The following is a 14471-nucleotide window of genomic DNA, read 5'->3' as shown; positions in this document are numbered from 1 at the left end:
TATGTGACTGTATGGGATTGTCCTTCATGTATATGGGCACACATGTTTTTTCAAGATCAGCAAAAACATCAACACTGCTTTGAGAATTTAATGAACAAGTTATTGAATCAGTTAAATCTGTTTTTCACAGAATATGTGCACTGAATATGTGTGGTTTACAGTGGTTTGTAATGCAATTTGTACTGTATTTTTTACGGTGAATTTCTGGCAACCACAGCTGCCAGTATTTTACCGTAAAATGTAACATTTGAATAAAATACTATTATTATCCTACAGTTGTACTGTGTTTATCACTGAGACTGTAATTTGGTTCACAGTAGTTTTTACTATTAAAAAAAATGATCGTAAACATGTTTATGTGACAACTGTTGTTTTTAAAGAAAATTACCGTAAACAGGTTTATGTGACAACTGTTGTTTTGAAAGAAAATTACCGTTCAGAGGTTTATATTGCAACTGTTGTTTTTAGAGAAAATCACCGTAAACAGGTTTATGCGACAATTGTTGTTTTGAAAGAAAATTACCGTAAACAGGTTTATGTGACAACTGTTGTTTTGAAAGAAAATTACCATACAGAGGTTTATATTACAACTGTTGTTTTGAAAGAAAATCACCGTTAACAGGTTTATGTGACAACTGTTGTTTTTAAAGAAAATTACCGTTCAGAGGTTTATATTGCAACTGTTGTTTTTAAAGAAAATTACCGTAAACAGGTTTATGTGACAACTGTTTTTTTTAAAGAAAATTACCGTAAACAGGTTTACAGTTTATACATTTTTTCCTGGTAAATTACCGTAAAGTACAACAGTTCTTGACTGTGAAATTTACGGTTCTAAAAAGGCATACTGTAATGTTGTATACATTGTCAGTGTATTTTTTATGGTGAATTTCTGGCAACCACAGCTGCCAGTATTTTACCGTAAAATGTACACATTTTTTTTTACAGTGTACGTCTAACTATAAATGGAAGGAATCTTTGTATGTTGAAATTTGGCCTAATTGTAATTTTCTGCCCAATAGTTACATCAGTTACAACATCTAGGGTTAAGCCTTCTTGCTAAACGTCATAAGCAGTCTAAATTTAGGCCGTCTCACAGCACAGACAGCACAGTTTGAAACACAAATTAATCTAGTGTTGATTGCAACCAAACAATATGCACTAAATACTGTACACTGAAGGCAACTCAAGTACTGGTTTTTCATTTATGTTGTTCATTTGAGCTGAATATCAAGCATGCTTTAGCAAACAAGCCACCAAAGGATTAAGTGCTTTTTAGCAAGCTGAACTGAATTCTTCCTAAATTCAGTCACTGACAAAAATGAATTCTTCAGAGAACTCTAGTAGGCTGGTGGTATACTACAGGCTTTGTTTCTGGACCGGTGTTGTGCAGTATGTGATGCCCAACATTCTCTCTCATTGTCTTCCATCTATTCCCATCTGTCTCAGTCCTTGCTATGAAAATCCGAACACAACCAAATCGAATAACAATAGGCAAATAATTCCAAGATGGCAAATTCATTTTTTCCCCCATTTCAACGACAACACATTCGGTCAATCTGTAGTGTTGTTGGGTCACAACCTTGAGAAAGAAAGACGGGATATTCAGTGACTAGTTGATCCGGTTTCCTGTTGTTTACACACAGTGAGTACTTTTTCTGTGGGAGAAAAGTCTTACAAATTGCAATGTGGCTTCTGTAAAATATTAAGCATGACAGCTAAAATTCCAAATCCATGTCATTACAAAGCCTGCATGAAATTATTCCTCAACAAGCAGTCAAGAGGACAGTGTAAACAGATAGAGGGTTAGGGACACATGCATTCACACACATACACACAGAAAAAGAGACAGAGACAGAGAGAGAGAGAGAAAGAGAAAGAGAGGCTGACACACAATTTTCAAGGACATTCCCGAGCAATTAACTTGTGGTTTTTGCTATCTACCCCATTAGTCTTGGGGGTTTGGAAACAGGCATTGATTTTGGATGTCAGCCACTCTCATTTTATGGAAATTGCACTAAATGGCAGGGAAACAAAAACAAATTGAATTTTCTGTGCTGTTACTTGTAATGTGAAATTAGATATGTGGCCATGTGTGACTGAACAAGCCAGCCACAGATACAGAAAGAGCAATGGTGCAGTATGGGTAGGCTACATGCCACAGACATTTTGCTGAGTGCTTTTGGAAAATATAAGATGTTTGTGGAAGGTATAGTTTCTAAGTGGCAGTACACAATAATTGAATTTATTCCTTAGTATTTGGTTGTTGTGTACTTTGGTAATACAGAGTTCAATTTGTGTAGTTGTTAAGCAATTTCTTAACCTACAAAATGGTATTCTGTGCTTTCCCCAAAAAACAGTCACTGGGATATATTGTAAGCCTTAATAACAACAACATAATGTAAACTCTTTACAACATATATACATCCATCATGAGAGCTCAGGCAGAAATTTGCCAGTTTGTTTCTACAGATTCAGGAGCTGCAGATTTAAACATTTGTTTGACATGATGTTATCTCTCTGAGAAGTTTTCACAGCAGCATATTTTTTTTTATATCTTTTGTTGTTGATCTGACCAGGAGGTAAACAGCAGATATACTTTGCTTGTGAATGCGGCCTAGGACATGCTTTTGAAACCGAAGAGAGTAGATACAGAAGCAGAATAAGTCATACACATGGTACAGGGTAAACACACCTACACTCATATTACCCAGGGACACAAGTGGTTGCTAGTTGACTGTTCAGGTCTGCTGTCACTATGATATCTGAACCAACTGGGACATTTACTCCGTGATGGTCACAACCCGGCTCAAGACTGAACAAAGTAGGCAAGAGCACACATGAGTTTAAACTAAAAATAAGTTTATTTAAATATATGAAAAGGAAATGTAAATGTAAATATAGAAATCCAATTACAGCAGCAACCAAATGCTGTGGAGGCCATGGGGAGAGGGAGACTGGCTGAATGCCACCAACTTATATACTGCAGCAAGACTAGGTGAGGTGAATCTCCAAACTTCCCCCCTCAAAAAAGTGGTCCCACCATAAACCCTAAACAATGTAAATCCACATATAAAACAGGCATTCCACATTGAAATAGTCGTGTTTGTCTTTGTCCCTTTGGATCCAAAGGTTTGAAATGTTCACCAACACCTCATCACTCCCTGAAACAAACGTCCAAACAAATCACAGGTTGCTCTAGCTTGTCCATCCCTGGGTGTCCACAGCCCTGGCACCGAAGGAAGCAGTCTAGAAACAATCCTGTGTAGAAAAAACAGCTGTACTACTGGCTAATAAGAGCTACCACTTCATATAAAGGCCTTGGTTGCAGTCAACAAGAAAAAGAAAAGATGCAGGCCTTCTAAACCTCTGGTGAACATGACCATCTTCCTGCCGTCACGTTCTTGTTCCCTGCAGTGCTCTTCTCATGATGACTGTTCACCGAGTTTGGCATTTGTTTCAATCTGTTCAAGTTCCAACCAACAGACACGGAGAGAAACTAAAGGCAACTACTACAGGGATGAGCTCTTGACATTTATTTTCCATCATACTCTTAACAAAAAGTTGCTCTTCACATTCATCTGGAGCTGTAGCCCCTCTCAAGCATCTCCAGTAGCTCATACTCTTCCCTGGCATGTGCCCTCTAGCAGCCTCACATTAAGTGAGCTCCGTTCTCTTGAGATCCACAACCAATCAAAAATAGCAAATGACAATGTGTGACCATGGCAGGAACCACATCTACCAGTTAAGATAAGAATAAGATCTGGGAACACGTTGATATTGCATCTAAGTCCACTGAGTCAGGAAACAAAAGCAGTCCGATGGTCAGACTGGTTGTAAAAGGAAAACAGCAGTTGAACCAATCCCATTATTTGGAGGTCAACCTCAAAGTAAGCACTCGCAACTACAGTACTGACTCTAACAATGTGCCATAGTTTAGTCAGGAAACGGGTCTTAAAAGGTTTTGTAAGATTTGTCAATTGCTACAAAGCCAACATTAGCATTTACTTACACATCATCAGAAACAATGTGAGTTGAGCATCATAGGCTACTTCATTCCTTTCCTCACCAAGGTCTGTCTCTATATGGGGGGAAAACAATGCCAATGTTTGCTGTTGTTTTGCTTCCAGCCAAATTATTTCCATTCTTCTTCTGAAATTAGCATGCTAACGAGCCCTGGCCCAGTAGACGTCTTGCTACTTTCTGATAAAGAGTCACTGTAGCCTCTAGTGAGGAAAAGAAGAAGCGCTGCTCAGAGGAGGCATTATACATTCTTGTCTTGTAAATGCAACACTTGGTGAAGCTCTTGGCAAGTAACCATCACCACAATCCCCATCCTGGTAGGAAGCTGGCTTGCATATAGCACCTTTAAGTTGTGATGAATGATTACAATTAAAAGTTAAGGGAAATTCTTTGCAATTTACTGTTAACTTTCGTTTTCCAATATCACAAAGATGGCTCACTTTTAACCAGAATAAATTACTGTAATAACTTGCCATCAGATGACCAATCAGATCACTGGAAACGTTGAGTCATACAGGATGTTGACAAAAAAAAGTATAATGAGCTAATAAATAACAAAGAGAAATAGATATTTTTATCTATCGTTCAAATTCTGTTGCTATTCAGAGCTTTCCATGTGTCACTTTGGGTTTTAAAATAGAACTTTTAACAAATGAAAGGAAAGCTGACCAAACGAAAGAACTCCACATTAACAATGAGAGCTGCAGTTTAAGTACAAAAATACTATTTTATTCCCAGGAGGTTTCCTGTCGGTCTGGATGATTTTACAATCCTATGCCATCGCTGTGGTTCAGAACAACATGGGGAGACTTTGTGATGATCAGTGGAAATAACAACTAATAGAGAGACAGACTAAGCTTGTGAAACTGCTTGTGCACTTGAGAGTAAGTAGAGTAGAGTTTATTCTTCGACCACTGCTGGACACATGATTGTCTAGTTATTCCCGTAAGTATATAAAAGAAAAAGAAAGTGTTCTGACCTAACCTAAATGATTTATTTCTCATAAAACATAGTTAAAGACAATTAAACGTAATTCCCGGATCTGGCACTTAATTTGCATCCATGCCAAAATGTAATGGATTATTTCTTCCTTCCGGGGCCCAGGCCACACCGCTCCACTATATCCTGCTTACACATGTGCAGAAGTGTTGCATCAGCAGTGATAAAAGGATCTGAAGAGAACATGATGACTTCTCTGTCTTGTACCTGATGCCAGCGCAGTCGTGTTTTTCAGACGTGGTTTCACTATATGAATCCAAGTGGCTCGGAGAAAAAGGCCAAAGGGATCTTTTTTCCCCACACTTCTCTTCTTATTACATTACATCTAAATGTCACTTTATTTGAGTCGGGCAGAAATGGAAATAATTTCCTCTTGTAGTGTGTTTTCCTTCCATTGGCTTTCTCCAAAACATGTTCTGAGATCCAGTCTGTGAAGTAAAGCTTTTGCATTAGTTCTCTATCTGTGTGGATGTCAAACTAAAACATTAAACTTCTACTAATAGATGAGACAATGCACAGACAATTAAAGGGCACTTTGCTCCCACTAGGAATAAAACACCCAGATTGAAAGAGACACAGATGTAGGTCATCCATTTGTGTGGTTGTAGTCAACCACACATTTGGTATTTTTGTGGCTATTTTGCATTTTTGTGTCGTCATTTTTCATCTTTGTGGTTGTTCGATGTCTCTTTGTTGTCATTTGCTTGTCTTAGTAGTGTACTGGCAGATTTTGCATTTGTGTAATGTTTAATAGAAGATTAGACATATATGTAGAAGAATGTATGAACAGATGTGGTTCTCATGGTTCAACTTAAACTTTACGAGTGTTGCTTACCCTCTTAACATTCCGGTGAAATTTGCCTAAAACACCTGTCTAAGGCATACCCAAAGTAAATTGAAAGCTGTTCTTGAACCATTTGGAGTACATGCATGTACATGGTTTTGGTCTCTTTTGAAAGGTAACACTCTGAATTCCCCCCCCCCCCCAACAGTCAGAATCACTATAAGTGCTACTGGCATTGAGTAATAGAAGTTGGAACACACTGAAGTAGAAGGTTTTTTATTTCCGGCTGAATGTTTTTGGTAAACAGATGCCTGCAGATGACTCTAGCTGGGACTTATGAGCTGGAGAACACTATGGGACCACAGCATGAAGCCTTACCTAGCCCAAGTTCAAATTTGATAACAATACCCCAGAAAATTAATATTTTACAGATGTTTTCCTAAGGGCATGTCTAGGCGTTTTCCAAAAAAGGCCATTTGGAGACTCCAAAGGACCCTTGGTAACCATGGTCACATACCTAGGCTAAAAAGGCTACTTTTACACTCAAACTTATACTTACATATAAAGGAGTCAAAACCGGTCATAGGGTTGAACATTTATTCAAATATACATGTTACATGTTTTTTGGCAACATGCCAGTCATTGTAGCAGTCACGACCGGGGACGAAACACAAAGGCACATCGCAGGAGGAGCACTTCAGTGGTCTCTTTGCATGGCAATGCTTGCACTTCAGCCGACCAGCGGTGCTGTGCCCATTGATATGGACTGGCCGGTGATGTGCTCCGTGTGGAGCAAGAGATGGTACGGGTCTGGCTGTGAAAATAAAGAAATAACAGTCATTTACAAAACTAGATACAACTTTTATGCATTCTACACAAACACACAAACAGTGAAACAATGTGGCACACACACCTCCCCCACTTCAACAGTAACACCTAGACACACACCTCCACATCAACACTAACACCAAAAGACACACACACACACACTCAGTGAAACAGAGGGGCACACACACACATACAGTAATTTACAAGTTATATATTATAATAAAATACTTACTTGTCAAGAGTAATGTCTCCTCCATCCAGGAACATGGCCTCTGCCTCAGAGTCAAATGACTGGCTGCGGTATAGGTCAACCCTGCCTCCTCCATGTTTCTAAATGCGATTTTTTTTCACACAGTTCCATCAACTTGTATTATTTATATGCAGAATCGTTCAAGCGTGCCCACGTCTCCCAGGTCTCTCCAGAGATGCTCTTTTGGGTTCCTGTCTGGACTCTCCTGGCCGGGCCACTCCAGGACTTCAACAGACTGAAGCCACTCCTGTGTTTTCTGCTTCGGGTCGTTGTCTTTTTGAAATGTAAACCTCTGCCCCTACCTGAGATCCGGAGCCTTCTTGAAAAGGTTTTCACTCAGGATTGCTCTACCCTTTTCTGCATCCAGCTCTATCCTGACTTGTCTCTGAGTCGCTGTTGCGAGAAGCATCCTCGCAGCATAATGCTGAATCCTGGCCGTGGATGGGATCAGGGTCGGGAGGTGCAGTTCATCTCAGCCACTGGTGATGCTTAAGCTCTGTCAGGGTGGAGCGCAGCGCAGGGTCTTCCCTCAAACACAGTTGAAGGAAATCGTTGCAATGTTTGGACATTTTAGAGGACATTTTCAGTGTCTTTTTGAGAAAGCCTTCTGTAGTAAAATCCTCTTTGTGGAGCATTTCAAAGAGGACAATCCCAAGCTGCCACAATGTGGTTGGACCAGCCCTGTGGAAAGATTGCGTGAACCACTCTGGAGGTTCGTGAGTTTCGGTGCCACCGAGTTCGGTGAAAATTGTGTCTTTTTTTCTACAATTCTGCTCAGACCAAAATCAATGAGGCGAACCCCTGGGACACGAGATCCTATATCAATTAAGATATTCTTGGCTTTTATGTCGGAGTGAAAGATTTGCCTCTTCTCCAGCCAATGGCAGCATCCACCAGCTGTCTCATCAAGAGCTTGGCCTTCCGCTCCCGTAGAGGCCCTTTGTCAATTGTGTAATCGTAAAGGTCCTTTGAATGGAAAGGTCTCTCCAGCACCAGTATCACCTCGTGGCCCAGGTCATACCAGTCCAGTAATTGTATTGGTGCAGACATCCCCGCAGAGTCAGTTTTTTCAGCTGCTAGTTTCAACATTATGGCCACCTCTGCAGGGAGCTCCTTCCCATGTAGGCACACTGGTTTGAGGAGACATTTTTTCTCTACGTGTTTGATGGCCACTGGCAGATAATCATAATTGCGGAAGCCAGCAAACACGGGTCCGAAACCTCCTTCGCCAAGCTGATCCAGCTGCCAGTATTTGTCCACAAAGTTAGCTCTTCGGCGGTCTCCTGAGGCAATCCTCCTTTTCACTCCAGACCTGCTCTTCCTTCTGCCTCTCACTACAGCTGAGGAAACACAAAAACAAGGAACATCAGCTTGTTGGCAGCGAAAGGCACAAATATGAGTCATTCAATGTAAATTGACTTTCAGTGCCTCCTAAAATGACACCAGTCTTTTCTTAGCTTGGTTCATAAATTTGAAAGCATACATTCACTTTATTTTCAAGAGTGAGAGAAAATAAACAATCACAAAGAAAACTATCTGCAGTGGGTTCATTGGATATCCCACTCAAACAAGGAGACTGGTTTGGGAATGGATGTTGCTCTTACATTTTTCAACGTCATTTCTCAGTGTTTTGAGCATCACAGATGGAATCTCATTCACCACGATTTATGTGTATATAAATATCGGTGACCCTACACTCCACATGGGCGGTAATTAATTATTAATAAGAATTCCTCAAAATTATGCCTGGACATATTTTCTCAATGAGGGTTGTAGTCTGACCAGGAGGAGACCATTTGAGTGACCTACACTGTACAGCAGTGATGCTTTTTAAAAATATTTTTGCAGTATTTGTTTCCTATGTTGCAGTTTGTAGCAAATACTTGTAACCCCTGTCGGAGCCTACAGGTGGATACTGGGGTGGTGGAGGGGCTGAAGCAACTGGCAGCACTGCGAGCAAAGAGGGTGATGGGAAACTTCTCTCTGCTTAAATAGACGCCTAGTAAGGTGGGTGTGTATTATAGACGGTTGTGGAGAGTGAGGTATGTCACATGATGTTTGTCACATGATTGGAGCAGCTTAGCTGTTGTTGGCTGCCTGAACTAGCTCGCAGGGTTCGCCTCATTTGTGCTGCTCTAGATTTTGTTACCGTGTTTCGTGCTTCCTGTAACCTACCATTTCAAAATAATAGCACCAACCACGTTTCTGTTGACTGAATCAATTAATTTGTTTTTAAAAGAGTTTTATTGTGAAATATTAGCAGGAGCATAAGATGCACGGCTTTATTCTGTATAGTACTGGTATTTGTTTGAGTACACAGGAGTACATTTATACAAGGAAATACTGTTGTTACACCAGAAAACTCATAAAAGGGCTGTAGTTATATTAAAAGTTAAGGTAAATGACTTCAGGCGGTAGTCTCTCGCTCTCTCTCTCTCCCACACACACATGCACGCGATTACACCCACGTACGTACGTACGTACGCACGCACGCGATCACACACGTACTTACGTACGCACACGATCACACACAAGTACGTACGCCCGCACGCGATCACACACAACCGCACAATTATGGACATTTCACGCGGCCAGTTTCAACAACTGACAAGTCTCTTACCGGCAGATGGTCAAGAGAGAAATGAAAGGTCTGATCCGGCGTCAGACCAGCTCCCACGGTGGACCAGCTCTCCGGAGCCAGGTGTGTCCCTCGGACAAGACACCCCCCTCTTTATCGCTGTTCCCGCCGGTTAACCGTCCTGTCTTCTAACAAAGAAGACCGAGAATTGCAGGTGCAGATGCCGAAGCTGATGCTGCGCGGTCAAATCCCCTGACATGTGACCACATGAAAAGCATTGACGTTAGCTTGCGTTAGCGGTACTTCGAGAACTACTCCCCACCACACAGTTACAAATTACAGCTTAAAATGTTTCGCTCACGTGTCAGGGTTTAAACACAGCTACTCCCGTGGTTGTAATACTGTAAAACATATGTAAAGACAATTCGGAAAACACATACCTGCTCTGTTAGAGGGCTACTGGACCTGTCTAGACATGCCTCACTAGCATGAGCAAGCATGTTAGCCACTAACTGCTAGTGCATCGCACTTAAAGCATGTAACATTTTCAAAGATAATGCCAACCTTATTCATTAGCTAAGTTATTACACCATATAACTCTAAATAATAATTCTGACACACTTAATAAAAAGAAAAGTAGGTTAATACATACCAGTGTGGACACCAGCTCCACCGCAACGACACTGGGGTGGGGCATTCAAGTGACGACCTCCAACTTGGAAAGTTGGCTTTCCCGCGTTTCACAACAAAGACACATGAGTTATCATAACTTTGACTCATTTGTATTAACTCGCAACGTAAAGATATATGTAGCAATAACTCACTTATTTTTGTTGGACCAACTGAATACCATTTTTTGCTGGACTGACTTAAGTGTTGGCCTTAGATGTTAATAATTTATATTTCAAAGTTATAAACACTTAAAATACTTCTTTAGGCCAAACAATGAAAGTTGGATTTTTAACAGTGTAGACAACAAGCAGCCTCGTAAAGACTCCCTTGGTGCAGGTAATAAGACCCAGGGAGTATCATACAGGAACCTCTCTATTAAATCTTTGTCAGACACTGCTCATGTGCCTTTCCTGATTAGTAACTGAAGGTGATAGTTCATGTCACAGCAGTTAATAGCTTTACTCAGTATCACAGTGTGAGTGCAGTCATATTTGTGAGCATGTGTGTGGGAATGGATGTAATATTTACACAGGGCTGTCTTCCCAGACATGAGAAAGCCGATCCAGTGATGTCAGTATTTGCCCAGGGGCTTCCAGTACCTCCTCAGACATCCAGCACTCGGAATGAGGCTGCAGGGAGCTCTGCCACTCACTGGCCCAATTCTGTCTCTCCATCTTCTTTTTCTCCCTGCGCCTGCCAGCATCTACAATGCATGGATGAATATGCATCCCTTCAAACTCCCTCTCTCACGCACAGAGAGAGAGAGAGAGCTAGAGAGAGAGAGAGAGAAAGATAGAGCGGGAGCTGTACAACCATAAATTAAGAGAATGAAAAAGATAAACCTTCATTAGCAAATGTGGAGAAATCAGGTTGTTGCAGCCATAGAGAATTTGACTAGCAGAGAGAAATATAATAAAGCAATAAAGCACAATAATCAGCAGTCAGTATACAGTACATAACATAATGTCGGCTAAATAATATGGTGCCTCTGTATTTTTCTTATTGATAAAGGGGTAAATGAAAATGTAACTTTATTAATTTGATGAAGTTTTGTTTACAAGAATTGTGTGAGGGCTGTGAAACATTTATCAGGTTATAAAAATATAATCAATTCCAAATGTCATTTGTGGAAAAAAGAGCTTCAGTTTGTAACAGTGATTTGATTTGCTCCATCTTATTATGCGTTTATATAAAAACTGCAGATTCAGGACAAAAGCATGATATGAACCTTTTCAGTGAAAACCTGAAACGTTTTTACAATCAGCTCATGGACTGCGTTTTGCCGCCATGTCATGGCAACTGGGCAAAAGTGAACATGCTTAAGTACCAAACCAAGGCAGTGTGCGTGAACTGAGATATAAAACATTCCCTATACTGGACATCTACATTAGCAGAGCAGCCTCCAGCAGACTTTCTGACTATGTATAAATGAAGCATGCAAGAACATCAGCGTAATGCTTGTACATCATTAAGATGAATAATTGAGGGAGAGTAGATTCACTCTGCTGTAGTAAAGCAGTCAGCTCCCATCAGATGGCCGAACGAGTTCTAAAGCAGATTGACAATCTGCTAAATACTTAACACCGATCAGCCACAACATTAATATTGGTAACTCAAATATGCAGGTTGGTCTCTGTCTTGACAGTAGACATATCCAGAATATATATCAGGCAAATACAGTATGATATAGCATCAAAAAATATACATTATATGGATTCTGATTGGCTGGCTACTCTGCTCAAAGGCTGGATAAAACCGATAACTGGACCCCTTGGACGTAGCACTGAGGTCATCAGTGTTTTGAGCAGTGGCGTGTGGTTAATACAGGGTCCCGCCCCTTCATACATTCTGCAACAAAAAAGCCTGTATAAAAATGTTAAACATAATTTAATTGTATAATAATAGTTCACTCGTACTATGTTCCTGGTAGACATTGAGCGCCTGTGAACATTCAATACAAGTTGCTTTGAAATTGTATTTGGTTCATTTCTGTCTAAAGACATATACTTCCAGGTGCGGGGCAACGCAGCTCTCTGTGCCCCAGACACTCCCACTTTTATTTACATCCAATAGGTATTGCTTAACATTTTTTTAAATCAATTAAATCGATTGGTCCGACGTCACTGTGTTAGGTCCACTGCGAGCTGGCCAAGAAAAGATAATCCGGTATACTTAACAAAAACACCCAACAAGAAGGAGCCGGGTCCGGGCCGACCCTATTTACAGGTTCAGCAGCAAGTGATGAGGACGAGCTTCCACCTTCTCCCGCTCTTGAGTATCAGAGTTGACAATCTGGATGTGGTGGAAGTAATGTCTGTAACTGCTTCACCTGTTTGCTGTTTTGCAAGACCTAAAACATCTCTCTGAAAAAATGAAAACGGTTTGAATGTTGCCACAGTCAAAATGAGGCTACATTTTTGATGCAGGCTACAGGACTGGCATAATTGTGTGTTTTTGTTGAGTCTGGCTTCAGATCGTCTCAGTGCCTGTGTCTTTGATGTCAATGACAGAAGATGCTGTTGAAGGAAGGTAGTCACCATGTGAGTGACCTACTCAATAATCTTGCTGCAGAAATGTAAATGTGTTTCTGTCTTTCTCTCTTCATGAGCATGTATTCAGTGTCTTCCCACGCAGCCATACAATAGTGCACGATTGCTGAAAAACACAGTAAAACAATATAAACTCATACAAAGGCCTAGGTTTTTGGCAATGTGGTTCCAAGTTTATTCAACAGTAAATAGACAGTAAACCTGTTGGCAAAAATGTTTTTGTTGTTGTTTCAGGAACAGAAATTAATTGTGGCCTTAACAGTCACTGACCCACCCGAGCTGATGGAGAATACCTGGCTGCTGTAACCCTTCACTACACACAGCCATAGGTACTGTCCATGCATCATATTATGCTAATGGTGTTCAAAGGTCACACTATTGACGTGGGTCGCACTCTGCTCTGTGTTGTAATGGACACATGGGTGCCTCTTGCATGAATTCATTAAATGCTTCCAGGAAACAGGAAATTGTGCCGTGAATACTCAGTGGATTTCAAGCCAGCAGACAAGTGCTGATAAAATGAGCAAACATGCAAGATTAAGCAATTAGCAATAACTTTAAATGTTAATCTAATTTGCACTTTTCTAATCTTGATGACCACTCAAAGTGCTTTGCGGTATAGTTTTGCCATTCACCCATAAACATACACATGCATTCATACAAACATACATAAATACATACATACAATTGTAATGGAGATCCTTTCAGTCTCTGTTACGTTTCTGTGTTAATTCCGGAATTGGGGAAGGACATCTGCACAGAGAATGCAATATTTACACGAAAAGAATGAGGACAAGCAATGAAAGCATTTAAAACATTTATTGTGATGTTTTAGAATGATTGTGTGAGTTATTTAATGCACCTCTTCCAGACACCGGGTGGTGGGATTGGTGCAGACAATTCTGTTCGCTTATCAGCAAGATATACTACATACTACATGCATGTCATTTTTAAGATTAACGGCATACAAATATAACAAACACTGCTATGTATTTTAAACTCACCTGTGCTCTCCTGTCTCCAGCTTCCTGGGTGCGCAGTTATAAAGAGTCCCCGGGGAAACGAGCACTGCTTTATTGTTCTGGGAGGGTACTGACATGCAGTAAAGGTATAGGGGGTGGGTGAAATATGTAGGGGTTTGTTGGTGAGTTTATGCAATGTTAGTATTTGTTTTGTCAGGTTTGTTTTATGTTTGTTATGTTCATGTGGGAGTGTAAAATAGATCACTTTGAGCACCCCTGCTTCTGGTAGCACCCAAAGGTGAGGAGCACATAAGGCTGCCCTTTGTTCCAGCTTGGTTGGTCAGTGTCGGCATATATACGCCTGTGGATGCTGCTGACTATTTTCACGATGCTGTCTGACCTGAACTGTTGGCATGGCTGTGAATAAATGCCCACATCTGGGGTCTGTTGTCAAATCTCCGGTCCCTGCCTCATCACTATGTGTCCTGACCGCTCACAAGGTCAACACGCCTCTATGTGCAACACTTGATCGTATATCACTCCCACACTGCTCACCCTCGGAATGGGAATGATCCAACAACCCTCTGATTATCCTGAGCCACAGCAACCCCCCTCCTCCTCCTCTAGTGGATATCCATGAGAATAGATTCTCATTACATTAAGGCCGAATGGTTTGTATTTATATAGCACTTTTCTAGTCTTGATGACCACAACAAGTGTTTTACAGTACAATTTGCCATTCACCCATTCACACACACATTCATACAGTGCATCTATTAGCAGCACTTTTTTTTCTATGAGGGGCAATTTGTGGTTCAGCATCTTGCCC

At 40.8% G+C, this 14471-nt stretch overlaps 1 pseudogene; it reads right to left on the bottom strand.

The window, feature by feature from the left end:
• Nucleotides 1–7348: 7348 nt before the first annotated feature.
• Nucleotides 7349–8519, bottom strand: LOC117754246 (annotated as a pseudogene).
• Nucleotides 8520–14471: the final 5952 nt, after the last annotated feature.

The sequence above is a fragment of the Hippoglossus hippoglossus genome, chromosome 20, assembly GCF_009819705.1.
Source record: "Hippoglossus hippoglossus isolate fHipHip1 chromosome 20, fHipHip1.pri, whole genome shotgun sequence".
Lineage (NCBI taxonomy): Eukaryota > Metazoa > Chordata > Actinopteri > Pleuronectiformes > Pleuronectidae > Hippoglossus > Hippoglossus hippoglossus.
The sequence above is the reverse complement of the archived record's forward strand: the minus strand, read 5'-3'. Positions and strand labels throughout refer to the sequence as shown.